This window comes from Parasteatoda tepidariorum, chromosome 8 (genome assembly GCF_043381705.1).
Source record: "Parasteatoda tepidariorum isolate YZ-2023 chromosome 8, CAS_Ptep_4.0, whole genome shotgun sequence".
Taxonomy (NCBI): domain Eukaryota; kingdom Metazoa; phylum Arthropoda; class Arachnida; order Araneae; family Theridiidae; genus Parasteatoda; species Parasteatoda tepidariorum.
In genome coordinates, this window is record NC_092211.1 from 73,089,023 (window position 1) to 73,104,612 (window position 15,590).

Sequence of the window (15,590 nt, forward strand, 5' to 3'; positions counted from 1 at the left end):
AAGAAAAACCAGCTACAAACCCACTAATACGCCATAAAAGTGATAATCTAAAGCTCCTTAAATGTTAATACAATTTATATCCACAATCTACCCCAAAAATCCCATTTTAAAAGAATAAATAAAAATTTCTCATGAAATATCATAATTTTGATTGCATTTAAATTTTATCATAGTGGTGCCATCTATTGAAAAATAACCCTTCTTTAAAAAGTATTGATACAAAAAAAACTCCAATAAATTCCTATTTATTACAAGAAAAAAAAAAGTCACCTACCTCAAAAATGGTTACGGAAAAAAGAAAATTCTAACAAGTTGCTTTTTAGTGAAAAAAAAAGATAATGAATTTCCTTTATAACAAATAAAAATTAAGATGGACAATTTAAAAAACAATGATATCTAGGAATGTTTACTTCAGATTTAAGTTCTAGGCCTATAAATCTCTTAAACAATTAATTTTTGCATCAACTGCTTAAAAATATTAGCTACCTTTATTACTGTTTGCTTGGGAACTAAACACTGAGGGTTCCACGTTTGACTGACCACTTGACCTGTGCTCCTGCACCCAAAGCCTAAGGTCAAGAAAACTGAGATGGGCACAGTAGGCCTTGGCTCTCCATGGTCTGTCGTGCCACTGAGTTTAGTTTATTATTGTTTAATTTTTAAGTTCCACTCCAATAATGTCTTGCTCTGGTCGGAATAATTTGATTGTTTGCATTATAAGTTTAAATTAAATTTTCTGCTGCTTCTACGATTTATAAGTGGGCACAAGTCTGTTTATTAAGTTAAGTTAAATAAGAGTCCTTTGATGATCTCTATTTTCTACACGTAAATTAATTGCTTAATTTTTATATATTAAAAATCAACGTTTGTTACTTTTACCAGTAAATAGGCATAGTTCAAAATGAAGGATTTTTGAATATTTAAAATAAAATTCAGATAAATGGAACTCAACAACTTTATGCAACGTTTGCTCTGGGATGTTTGCTATTGAATCTTTAACTGAAGTCCGTTTAATTAATTACGGGAAACTCATTTGCTTGTTCAAAAATGCTTCTATTCTAATAATATTTAACAATGTTTTTCTCTCATAGGGGATTCGAAAGTTTTGTTATGAAGAATTAAGACAGACAAACCTCAAATTAACTAGTAATTATAGGGGTTGGACTTAAATTTAAATCGAAATCCAAGGTTGAATTTTCAGCAGCTGATCCGAAGAAATTACTTTAGGGATAAGTTGGCCTAAAAATCATATATGAGGTTAGAGTTCCTAGATAATATTGCTTCTTTATTTTTAAGTAAAATTACCAGCTTTTTTTATTGCAAAGCTAATTGTATTTTTTTTAAATATTAGTTTCGGTGGTTGGTGTTTTTTTCCGAAGCATAAGTCTTCTTGTTGTAATTATTAGATGAAAGTACACACAAATAATAATCCAATATCCACTAAAAGTCACAAAGAGCCGTGGTGGCTCAGGAGATGAGGTGACGGGTTCGAATCCCAGTGATGACTGGTCGAAACGAATTTCTCACACGGCTGACATCAACCACAGTGTAACGTGCGACGTAAAATATCCTTAGTGGTAGAGAGATCCTGTATTAGAGTTCCCTTTCCGCCAGGCTAACTATAGAAGGTTTTCATGGTTTTTCTTTCCATATAATGAAAATGCTTGTTAGTTTCATCAAAAAGTCCTCCACGAAGGCAAAATTTCCCCCAGTACTTGATCCAGTAGTTCCCTCGGGTTCTGGATGGGGTTCAAAATTACAAAGCTACTGAGTTGAACATTTGCAGTCGTAAACTCAAAAGGACTATCCTAAAGAAAATTTGTAATAAAAATACAAATGCCTGTTAATTATTTCATTCGGGATTAATTTAAAATCCAAATTAACGGAATTAGAAACTGTTCAGAGTTCTAAAACTTTTAATCATCAACAGATCACGGATAACTACATTAGGAATATTCCTAAAATAAAATATAGTTATTCGATTACTTATTTAATTTTCTTGGTAACAATATTTGTGCAACTAAAAATTAAATCTGACGAATTTTGAAATCTGACGAAGAACAATTTGATATTGTTTTAGGCAATGAAACATTAAATTTTTTAGCTTCCCATCGGTATAAAATTACTATTGTTAGATGTATTGATAGAGTTATGCAAACGTTTACTTTTCAGATTGTTCAAAGTAAATCAGAAACAAGACGGAAAAAATTTTATAAATTTTTACCGAAAGATGCTCTTGTGATGACAACGCATTTCTACATTCAAATGGGCAGAGTGTTGAATGTTTTGTTTCCAAACTTAATTGTTACGGATATATTAGTTCCTGAAATAATAAACAAACAAAATGTTGACAACAGAACATTATGTTTAACTCGAATGATCGAATTATTTAAATTTTAATCCAAAAAAAACAGTCTGTAGCTGTCTAATGAATAATGCATTACAATAATAAATTTGCAATTTATTACAAGAAGAGTTAAATTCATTATTCAGAGCATGAATATGAAAATGACTAAACAAGATAATAAATTTTGTGAATCTAAAAGGACTTTTATTTCCTAAGGAGCAATGCCTTATGTAATTAATGTAATATTGATGAAATTTAAGAGATCGATCTTACACGATTTAAAATGTAGCAGTATTTTGTAGTTTGATGACTCAGTAGCTTTAACTGCTTTATTCCTCATCAAAAATTTAAAGCATTCGATCTTACATGATTTGAAATTTAACTTCAGTTGCTATTGTATTATAACGAATTATTTTGTTGTTTGATGACTCAGCCGCTTTAGCTACTTCACTTAGGAGCAAAAATTCTTAACAGCTCAGTTTTACGGGATTCGAAACTTTACTTCACTTGCTCTTGAATAATGTGGCACTATTTTGTAGTTAAATGTCTCAGCAGCTTTAGCTACTTAACTCTGCAACGTAATATCTTAGCAGCTCAATTTTACGCGATTTAAAATCTCACTTCGATTGCTCTTGAATTATGCAGCAGTATTTTGTAGTTTGATGGCTCAGCAGCTTTAGCTACTTTACTGTGCAGTAAAAATCTTAAAAACTCGATCTTGGACAATTCGAAATTTGACACCAGTTGTTTATTGCATGCATGCATCTAGTTTAATGTCCCAAAAGCTTTAAGAACCTAACTCTGCAGCACAAATCTTTACAGCTTAATTTTACTTAATTTGAAATTTGTCTTCAGTTGCTTTTTATTACGTGGCATCATTTTGCAGTTTAATGATTCATTATACTTAGCTACTTCACGGTGCATTTAGAATCCTAGACGCTCGATCGTAAGCGAATTGAATTTTTTTAGTTTCCTTTGGACTATATATTATTTCATTTTTTTAATAGCTTTATGCTTTACTCTGCATCAAAAATCTTAACTACTTCTACGACTTGAAATTTACATTTTTAAAGTGTAGTACTATTTTGTAGGTAAACGAAAAATTTAATGGAATCTCGAAATCTTGGAAGCATGGTTCCAATAAATTGGTCAGGAGAGCTGTCCTCATCTCTAGGATTTTTTTTATATGAATTGAAGAATTTTTGCTCACAATTATAAAATTAATTCTTCCAAAGATAATTCCATAAAGAAAACTTCCTAGAATTATTATCATGGAATTTTTAAATATTTATCATTTTTTATTATTTTATTCAATATTATTCGAAAACGTTTTGAATTGTGAGGTATAAATTTTTTAACATCATATTAAAGAATATAATTTAACTCGGGAAATTAAAATTTGAGTAAAATTGGTCGAATTTTTCCTGAAAAATTGATTTTTAAAAAAATCGCATTTTAAAAATTTGATTTCTTTGGAACTATTCAAATGATTTGATATGATATTTTTATTTCTAGTCATGTAAAATTATATTTTTTTAAATGATGTTAAAAATTTTATACCTTACAATTCGAAATGTTTTCGACTAATATTCAATAAAATAACAAAAAATAATAAATACTGATGAAAACTTATTTAATGCTAGCAATTATCTTTGGATAAGCAAGTTCTATACTTGTGGCGAAATTTTTTCAACTCGCTTAAAAATTTCTCGAGACATGGCGATATACGCATAAAGTAAAATTAACATTAAGGGGTTCAAGCTTTGGGTCGTTCTTTTGACCAAACTAATGTGACAGTATTTCCCAAATTGTGGCTACCCATTATATTTTGGGGATCAGAAATCCAAATCCGTCAATAAAAAGGTATGTTTATTCAGAGAAAGTACGTTTTTCTGTCTGATTTCATAACTTAATATATTATCTGCTCTAATTAATAAGCGTATTTGATGTCACCCCTTTAAATCATTAAGAATGAATCCTAGAACTTGATGACATTAAAACAAAAGTTATTAAGGGTGTTCCGTTTTTTTTTCTTCTTGCACACTGTTCACACATTAAAAAACCAAAGTCAACCGTACATTTTAAATATCTAATCAGTAAATAACATTATAACTGAATAAGGAGTTTAGATATTTGCTTTTATTTTATAATTTAGTTAAAGTATTAGCGTCTGTCAACTTTTTTCTACCAATCACAATTAAATCGTAATCCGCAGAGAATAATATGTGCGCAATTATTTTAATTAATGATTACCTAATAAATAAATAATAAATGAATTTGCTTTTTTTGACACTGAAATAAATGAAATAATTTCAAAGTTTAGTGATGTAAGCATTTATGAAACTTTTTCAAATTTACTGTTTCAAAAAAACTTATAATCTTAAAGTTCAAAATTGTGCAACTAAGTTTAATTGAGCACATTTTAGCGCATAAAATTAAACAAAAACTGCTTAATACTGTTAATTAGTTACATGAAAAATCTCGGTAAAAATTTCTAATTTGTTAGTAAAAATCTTTTTTGGTTGAAAGGGGGAAATTTAAACTAAGATTTACCAACAATGTCAGTTCTTATGCATAATTTAAATGTAAAAGTCAAATACAAACCATTTACAACAATACTTCGATTCTTGGAAATATTCGAAAACTATCAAAAAATAATTGAGAGACATTGTTTTAAATATTTTCAATCATTGTTGTTAACAATACATAAATTTTTAAGAATAGCAACAGAGAAGCAGAAAATAATTTTTTAACCATTCTCTTTTGAACTTTACTTGGTGAATGTGCTTGAATTCACTGCGATTTTCATATTTAATTATGAGCTTCTTATATAACCGAGCAGTATTAAATTACTGGCTCCAAAAGGTGCAAAAGTTTCCTCAAATAACAGGTATGTATGAACCACGAACTTTTTAAACTCTTGGAACTTTAAAAAACTTTTTTTTTCCAAATATGATTAGAATATGATCCCGGTAGCAGAATTTATAGAGTCTATCAGCAGGACTAACTTCAAAAGTTTTTCTACGACTTCGATGTAGTCAAAGTTTATTATTGCTCAAAAGCAATCTTAATCTCACATATATTTCACATAATTTACACATATTAAATTATACATGAAAATTTCATGCTGCTTAAATTTAATCATAAAGATATGTTTCGTGTCGAAACAGCAACACGATAGCAGTGCTAGATGAGGGAATAATTACAAGAAAAAAGTACTTTTTATTCATAAGAAATTCTTAACTTCTGAACTATTTATTTATCTGACTCGTATTTGGTCGTATCTAATGCAAAGAGAAAATACACCTACTAATAATGTTTAGGAACATATACCTCACTTGTTGGATGCGTGAAAAAGTACAAAGACAAAATTTTACTTTCTTCTATTAAACTATTATAATTTTTAAATTCTTATAATACTATGTATACATCTTGTTCTAATATTTTTAAGTATCCCCCCCTTAAGTATCCCCTTAAGCATATACTTTTTATTCATAAGAAATTCTTAACTTCTGAACTATTTATTTATCTAACTCGTATTTGGTCGTATCTAATGCAAAGAGAAAATACACCTACTAATAATGCTTAGGAACATATACCTCACTTGTTGGATGCGTGAAAAAGTACAAAGACAAAATTTTACTTTCTTCTATTAAACTATTATAATTTTTAAATTCTTATAATACTATGTATACATCTTGTTCTAATATTTTTAAGTATCCCTAGATATGTCCTTATACAGCTGTGATTTTTGACTTCAAGAGTTCCAAAAGCAACTAGAAATATATTGAATGCACATAAATCTTCAGGATTTATAAGAATATTTTAATTATTGTATAATTACTGAATAATTGTATAATTAATGAAATTACACATTTCATATTGATAAAGCTTCATGTATGAAGCTTATTTGGTAGAAAATTATTTGTTATTGAAAGGCATTATGCTTGATATTAGATAAATAATGGTTCCGATATAACTTGTTTATTGTACAGTAAACTTTGAGTCTCGATGGTAAAATATTTAAAGTAATTATATGCCATTGTGTTGGGCAGAAGTTCTGTTCTGGACTGTGGATTGAAACCTAACAGGTTTGAACAATAGGTCTTAACTTGCCTAGCCGATATGTAATGCCGATTACATGGCTACTCCCATACTGTTAGTTTCTAGAATGTGGAGTTTTAAACTCTTCTTGGCCAAATTTTCTGACTTGAAAAATTAAATTTATATTCAAACAAGAAAGGTTTAAATAAAAATTATGTTTCTAATTTATTTTTAGCTTCAGAGGAGACTAATAATGCTGATGATGATGAGTTGGATAATATTGAGTAAGTACTTTTAATNGTAAATATCATAAATTCCGTGAATGCCGTGACATTTGGCAATTGTACTATGATACTTTAGAGCATGGTATAATTATTTATTCGGTTAAACTTATTTTCCAGTTTTGTATTTTTTAATAAATGTGTTGTAATCAGAACGATAATTTTAAAAACCAGTATTTTCTGTAAATTGTTAAAATATGAGCAGAAAAATTTCCAAATTAAAAGTTTAAATACCGTATATGTTGGTTTTAATAACTATAATTCTGGTTTTTGTTTTTACCAGAAATGTTACTGTCATACAGTCAGGAGATTTTACCAGAATTTTTTTCTTCGTATACTTCATCGTAGTCTTTATAAAATAAGAATTAAAAACAAATGCCTACTTATTATTTAAGATATAGCAAATTGTTGTTTTTTATTTTTCTACGTTTTTTAATTAAATTAGTGTTGCTCCTACTAAATTGCTTATCGATGAACTCGCTAGTTTCCTAGAAAATTCAAAGTTTCTGATCTTTGAAACTTGTTGAAAATATTCGAGATATTAAGGAATTTTTATTATGTTGGTATAATAAGTTCGTATATCAATTAAGAAGCCTTTTCACCTACTGAAAATACAATATTTGGCAAAAAAAAAAACATTAACTCAAATTAAAAAGTTATATTAAACTTCTTTTGCACAGAGCTTCACAAACGTAACAATAATTAATTAAAAGGATTATTTTCACATTTTCTACAAGTTATACAAAGTTACATTATAGAAACTAGTTTAAAAATCTTTCTTTAATTTTTTACTTAAACTATAAAAGAGAAAAAAAAAGAGAATTTTTGGTTTGCCAGTTTATCTTACAGATTTTCATTTTCAATTTCAGAAACAAATTACAGTTTTTAACTAGTAACTAAGCTTTTAGGATATAACATATTTCTTTCGAACAGTTTTCAATTCTAAGCTGTGACATAATGTTTTCCAAATGTAATTCCCCAAATGTTTTGAAGTATTTTTATTAATTAATTTGACAGATTAAATTTCTTTTTTTTTAAAATGAATGTATAGCAAGATGCTCAAATGAATATTAAAGCAATATTTTATCACAATTTTAGAATGGAAAGTGCAAAAAAGGACTCAGTGGAAAAAGATTTGGAAGAAACACATTCCGAACCAAAGAAGAATGATGTTGTGGCTCAAAAGTACTAAAATTTACTTTTAAACTGAAAACATATAGTCATCGAAAGTGCTAATTTAAGGAAAATGTCCCATTTGAACTTTATAAATTTTTTTAAAACTATTTTCCTGTCATAAGGTCTTGGAAAACCCAGTATTTAATTAACGGTACACTGTATTTTTATTATAGACCTAATAAAAGAGTGTTCGATGATTCGATGGTTGAGTTTGATGAATACAAATGGGAGGGAAAAAGTTTCCATCCTATATTGGGAGATGAAGTTGTTGAAAACAACAGGTATCTATGAAAATCTTAAATACTAATTTTTTTAATTTAAATTAAAAACGTATTAGTATCACAGATGGTTTTAAAAGTACAAATTATGGCATTTAAAAAATTCAGAAGAATCCCATTTCCAAATAAATCATGCTATCCCTAAACGGTTTGAGTTTTTACAGACAAGAGATTTGAGTTAAATGTTTTATGTTTCAATGTAAGCACAAAATTATAATTTAAAACTACTAGTTGAGATAATTTTTTTAAAAAAATACTGGTACTTGCAATAAAAAAAGGAAATTATTTTGTATTTTTAAGCTACTTGACTGTTCAACAATTTTAACATTTTCAGCATTTATCTATTCTGTTTTACAGTATACGTTGTTTTTTTATACGAATGTAAAATAACATACTAGTAACAAATCTGTTCCTAAGGGTTGTTTTTTTTTAAAAAAAGGAATCTAAAGAAAAAAAATTTAATCTATATAAATTAATTTTTTTACATTTCAACATAAACTAAGTTTTAAGGCAATTAAAAATTATCTTCTCACTTTAGAGTTAATTTTTACTTCAAACAAGATAATTTTTACCCGAAACTAAAAAAAATATCCTTTTGCTCATTTGCTTTCAATTTAATGACATAAAGGAAAGAAAATTTTAAAAAATGCTTCAAATTTGCTAATGCTAATAAATGCTTCAAACTTGCAAAATGCTAATAAATGCTTCAAATTCGGCCGATGGAAAGCATTAAAATAAACTTTTTTATTGTTCTAGAGATTTTATGTGGGACGATGGTTCTAAACAGTTGATCTATACTGAAGAATGTGTTTCTGAAAAGTCACGTGACAATGGTGTAGTATTAGAAAGGTATGAACAAATCTTTTAAAAATAATGCTTGTACTAAATTTTATTTAGATATTTTTCATATCAACTATTCTGTACTGAAAAAATTTTAAAAAAATAAAACTTAAACCCTGACACTATTCTTCTTGATTCTTACTTAAAATGTAAAGTTGAATAAAAATATAACCCCCTGTTTCTACCTTAAGACTCCGTTTTCTAACTAGACCTTCCACTATCACTGTTCCATAATTTTATAACCAAGAAGTAAATTTAAAGAAAGGAACAGGAATAATTTTTACAGTTTAACGACTTATGAATGGAGTTGAAGAGTTCAAATGCATTCGCAGAAAAGGAAGAAAGGGTGAAATATTAAGAAGGGTTTTCAAAGACTTAAAAAAATATTAATTTCGGCATCTGAGAAAATCATGATTCAAGCAAGTAATATTTCAGTGTTACTGCTAATAAAAAAATGAAGCAAATTACAAGTAAAGGATAACTTTTTAAGCATATATACCAAGAAAACAATTATGATTAAAACAACCATAATATGATAAAATTCACCACCGTGGTTCTAGTTCAATGAGAGCATTAAAAATTTTTGGTAATTTTTAGCGAAGTGCTTTAGTAATGATTTTGATAAAATTAATAATAAAATTAATAATAAAATATAGCTTTATAATATGTGATAAAATTTGGTAAATGTAAAAATTGGTCATGACATTTGGCAATTGAACTAGGATACTTTAGAGCATAGTACAATTGCTTATTCGGTTACATTTACTTTTCTGTTTTGTATATTTTATTAAATGTGTTGTAATCAGAACGATAATTTTAAAAACCAGTATTTTCTGTAAATTGCTAAGATATGAGCAGGAAAAATTTCCAATTGAAAAGTTTAAATACCGTATATGTTGGTTTTAATAACTATAATTCTGCTTTTTTTTTTACCAGAAATATTACTGTCATACAGTTAGGAGATTTTACCAGAATTTTTTTCTTCGTATACTTCATCGTAGCCTTTATGAAATAAGAATTAAAAACAAATTCCTACTTATTAATTAAAATATAGAAAATTGTTGTTTTTTACTTTTCTATGTTTTTTAATTAAATTAATGTTCCTGCGAAATTGCTTATTGATGAGCTCACTAGTTTCCTAGAAAATTCAAAGTTTCTGATATTTAAAACTTGTTGAAAATATTCGAGATATTGAGGAATTTTTATTATATAGGTATTATAAGTTCGTATATCAATTAAGAAGCCTTTTCACTGACTGAAAATACAATATTTGGCAAAAAAAAACATTAAATCAAATAAAAAAAGTTTAATTGAAATCCTCAACTTTTTTTAAGCAGAGCTTCACAAACGTAACAATAATTAACTAAGAAGATGAATTAAAACTCTGAAAGAGAAAAAAAAGAGAATTTATAATTTGTCAATTTATTTTACAGATTTTCATTTTCAATTTCAGAAACAAATTACAGTTTTTAACTTGTAACTAAGCTTTTAGGATATTACCTATTTATTTAGAGCAGTCTTCAATTCTAAGCTGTCACATAATTGGATGTTTCACCAAATGTTTTGAAATATTTTTATTAATTAATTCGATAGAATAAATTTCCTTTTATAAATGAATGCATAGCAAGATGCTTAAATGAGTATTAAAGCAATATTTTATTACAATTTTAGTGTGGAAAGTGCAAAAAAGAACTCAGTGGAAAAAGATTTGGAAGAAACACATTCCGAACCAAAAAAGAATGATCTTGTGGCTCAAAAGTACTAAAATTTATTTTTAAGCTAAAACAAGAATTATAGAAATAATTTATCGAGGCCAGAGCGTCGAATGATCATCTTTTCCTACCTTACAATTAATAAGGCACTTCAATCTGATTATTTACTTATATTTATAATAACATTTTTAAGACAAAAGGGATAAAAGACAAGTGAGATTAAGCAAAAAAATTTTTAAAAAAAATTATCATACGTTTTCATATAATTATAATAGTAACACTACTGTATAGATATGTTTTGCTTTGGCTGTATTAATGACCTATTAGAAAACACTATTTTTTCCGTATATAACTGTGTGAGCTGATGACAAAATTATAACTTTTTCGAATTTTAAAAAAATAATCATACGTTTTCATATAATTATAACAGTAACACTACTGTATAGATATGTTTTGCTTTGGCTGTATTAATGACCTATTAGAAAACACTATTTTTTCCGTATATAACTGTGTGAGCTGATGACAAAATTATAACTTTTTCGAAATTTTAATTTATTTTCCAAATATTTATTTATTTTTGAAAGAAATGTTTTTTTTTTAAATTTATAATTTTTTCTTCTCGTTTGGAAAATCTGTATATCTTTTTTTGTTTTGTTTTTTCTCCTTCTCTGTATCTATATATATATATATAAATCTTATAAGTGTAATCATATATGAAGAATATATAAAGAAAGTAATAAGGTTTATAACACCATGTTTTAATTTTAGAGGAGAACTTGATGTTCCAAACAGTGTGATTAGCGATGCTGTAGAGCCAAACATTCTACCTGAGTCCACGTTTTCTTTTTGGAATATTATTAACAAGTGGTTTCCAAAAGGAGTCCCTGAAAATGTTGTTAGAGTACATAGGTATATCTTTTTTCTATCTTTTTATTTCTCATAATATTAGCATCATAATATTTATAATATTTAACTCATAATACTTCGCTTGTATCCTTTTTAATATTTTGATACATAAAAAATGTAGTTTTTTCATCACTATTGAATGAAAAATAAAAACTGAATCTGAGCAAGAGTTTTTAGAGAAACTAGGCTAATAAAAATTATTAAAAGCTCTGTTGTTAAATATTAAAGAGGCATTAAAAAATAACTGATTTTTGTAATTTGTAATTTAAGTTTTATGTTTACATTTATTTAAAAATTTAATTAAATTATTAAATACTGACCATTTCAAAAGTGCACTGTTAAAGCTGATACTTAAATCTATTTTATTACAGTATACTTTGTAACAATGTGTATAGTGCATTCAAAAACCGAATATACTGAATAACGTTGGTTATAATTATTAGATAATCACATACTAGGAACCCTTATTGGTTCAAAATAATCATTTTACATATAACTTTGCTAATTAATAACTGTATATGATATTTTAAGATACAAATACGGACGACAGCATTTTTCGATAGATTTGGATTCTTAATTCTCATTATGTTAGTTTAGCCACAATTCTGAAAATAAAGTCTCAATAATTTCGACAGGAGAACTAATTATTTATCATTTTCAATATTAGGCCCTCAAACAAATCAGAACAGAGGTGATTGAGGTTGTTTACTTTTTATTTTCGTTTAACAGCTGTATTTAAAACTTTCACATATTTCAGCTACAAAAATAATTAAAGGCTGTTCTTAAGCTTGCTAAACCTTAGATATGTTTTTAATTTTGAATATTTTTCAGAAAACTCGTCTATTCTAGTAATTTACATTTCTTATTTAAATAACATAAATAAGTGAAGAGTTTATGTATGAACTTAAATGTTAAAATTTAACCAAACAAAAAGAAATAAACTCTGTATTGTTTTACTTCAGACTCGATGAGAGTACATGGGATGATGTGATGTTCGATTCTTTCGAATATGCCTATGAGGAGAAAAGTGTCCCTCCTAAACTGGCGAGTGAGGTTGTTGATGATGAAAGGTATTTATGCAAAATTTTAAATTAAAATTTTCTTTAAAAAAAATTATTTTAATATATATATTCCTTAGTTTCTTTCTTACATTAAAATTATTATATTAACAAAGCAATAATTTCTAAAGTGCAGGTATTCGAATTATAATTAGTACTTATGTATATGAATAGTAGTTTCCGATTATTATTAAAATAAAAAAAGACACATATTTTTCAATGTCATAAGTTGTACTAAGGATAATATTTCATTTCGGTATTAAATACATTTAAATTAATTATTTCAAAAAATAAATGATGGTTGCATGGAATGAAAAAAATTTAAATTTTTGAAGAAAAAAAAAACCTATTTATATATGCATGCATATATCTGAACATTTTCTATTTAATGGCTAGTCTTTAAATGTTTATTTACATGCTTACGAATTGTCATTATGTCATAAATTTATAAAAATGTAGAAAATGTTATTCAGATAAGCGCATAAAATAAAAATTTATTATTAAATCTATGCATTAATTTTATTAAGTAATTCTAGAACAGTTAAAAAATGAAAATAAATTAATCAAGAAAAGAATATTTTTCACAATCAAACACAATTTCATTTAAAAAAAAATGCGGTCGAGGACTTCTGTGCTTGTTATAAGGATTAAGCATTTTTTTATTTTTCAAATTTGAAGCAGAAAACTCTTTATTACTTAAGTGTTATGCTCTTTTCATTATAATTAAAAAATAATAATATTTGATTATAAAAAAGATATCTTGATCTAATGACAAAAGGGAATAAAAGCACTTGTTCAAAATTTTTAGCTACCTCGAAAAATAAGAAAAATTAAAAATATTTTCTTTTATTATTTTAGGCATATTTATTGGAATGTAGATTCTGAAGCATCATATTTCGCAGAAAAAAGTGATTCTGTGCAAATTTGTGAGGATGATGCTAAAACAGAAAGGTATGTATTAAACCTTTAGAATAAAATTTAACCCAAAACGAATTTGACACTTAAATCATACAAAATATTTTTTATTTAATGATAAAATCATCAGAATATAAAATTCTTAGTTGACATTGCTAATATTCTTGTTTCTTTTGAGCATCAATAAAGATGTATGTAATGAAAAAAATTAAAAAATTGTTTTCGTTTGTAAAACCAAGAAAATTGAATTTTTTTTTGATATTTCAAAATTTATAATTGCAAAAAAAAATTGCTAAAGTACTTATTGTAACTTATTAAAAAATTTAACTTCAGTTTGTCTTTTTCTTCTTGTTTAAAAACTTTAATTCATACAAAGTCACCATATCACCTAATATTTTTCACATTCCAGCTAAATAATCCTCAAATATTATTTTAAAACTGTAAATCATTATAAATTTCAATTTTTTTATACAAATACTTATAAATAATGTCATGCCTGACTTGGTAACAAAAAAAATTTCCAAGAACATAAATTCAGCTTTTAAATACTTTTAAAATTATTTCGAATTCTATTTGATTGATTAATGAATATTTTTATTTAAGTAATTATGGAACCAGAAATGACTGAAACATCTAAACAAAGACTGAAACATCTAAACTATAGAAAGACTGAAACATCTAAACAATAAAAAAATTTCGCAACGTCAACCGAAAACTACTTATTTTTCTTATCGAAACACTTTTCAATGAACACATGTACTTTCATAAATACATTTTAATATTCCCATACATTTTAATAGATATTACATCTTTTTCACACAGTGGTGCCCGATTAAGCAAAACTTATATTTTTATTAATTATTTTCAGAACTTTTTTTAGAATATAATGTAAATTATTTAATTGAAATATAAAACAAGATTGATTATTTTTTTTTTTGAAAAATTAATTCTGAGAAAAACATTTTAGGAACATTCTTTTTTTGCTTGCGAGTTAACTTTAAAATGAAAATTTATACGAAATTTTTTAAAAGATAAAAATAAATTTTTTTTTAATAGCATCAAATGGGGAATAATTTTGGAAACTTTTCAGATACAACTTTACTGTCAACATCATCAAAACTGTAAAATGCAGAGAGATCTGCTAAACAGGCTCATAATTATAAGTGTTGTAAATTTCAAAAAATATCTATATTTCAACCATTAAACAATTTAAAACTTCAATGCATAATTTTTTTATTTGAATATTACGTTTTAAAAACCTGTAAGCAAACATTGAAATGGAAATGAAACTACATATTATGTTTTTATTTAAAGCAGAATAGTAAAAATTTCTGTGTGGTGAAAAAATTGTATTTTTCAATTTTGAACTCCAAAAATGCTACAGTTTTGGAGAACTGTAAAGTTTTGAGCATTAATTTAGTTCAAATTTTTACAAACTTAATATTATGATGAATTGAAGCATTTACAGCAAATTTTACTCCTTATTTGCTTCAATTTACTGATATTTTGATTTAGAAGTTAAAAATATTTTTCCGAGTTATTATATGTAAGGAAAATTTGCATATAATAAATAAATGTAATCTCTGAAGTTAATTTTGTAATCTATATTGAATCTATACTGCTACGAAAAGGATAATTCAGTAACTATATGTAAATTTGGAAAAGATTTTATGAAGCAACCAACGAAACTTCTGTTGCTTCCGTATAAAAACATGAAGTTGATTTTTACATACAACTGACATAGAGTGAGAATTGAACAGTGGTTCTGCTAGTTTTCATGTTTAAATTTAAGTTAAAATAAAAAAAAACTTTAAACTTTCCGTACGCAATATTTACTGATAATGGAGTTTACTTACTTACTAAAAGTAATATATTTGGTTTCAGAAGTAAAATATTTAATTTAATGCTCGATATACAGATAAATTGATTCTCGACCATTGGGGTTAAAATTATTTGTTATTTTTTAAATGACATGAATGACAGTGCTTTTTTTTATCCGTTAACAATTGTCAAGTAAAAACTGCAAAGAAAGT

The 15,590-nt window shown here is 26.2% G+C and overlaps 1 long non-coding RNA gene across 1 annotated transcript; it reads left to right on the forward strand.

Moving 5' to 3' along the window:
- Positions 1-11,464: 11,464 nt before the first annotated feature.
- Positions 11,465-13,593, forward strand: LOC139426261 (uncharacterized). Its single transcript, XR_011637506.1, has 3 exons — positions 11,465-11,587; positions 12,547-12,654; positions 13,501-13,593. It is a non-coding gene; the product is annotated as an uncharacterized lncRNA (long non-coding RNA).
- The last annotated feature ends 1,997 nt before the right edge of the window (positions 13,594-15,590 follow it).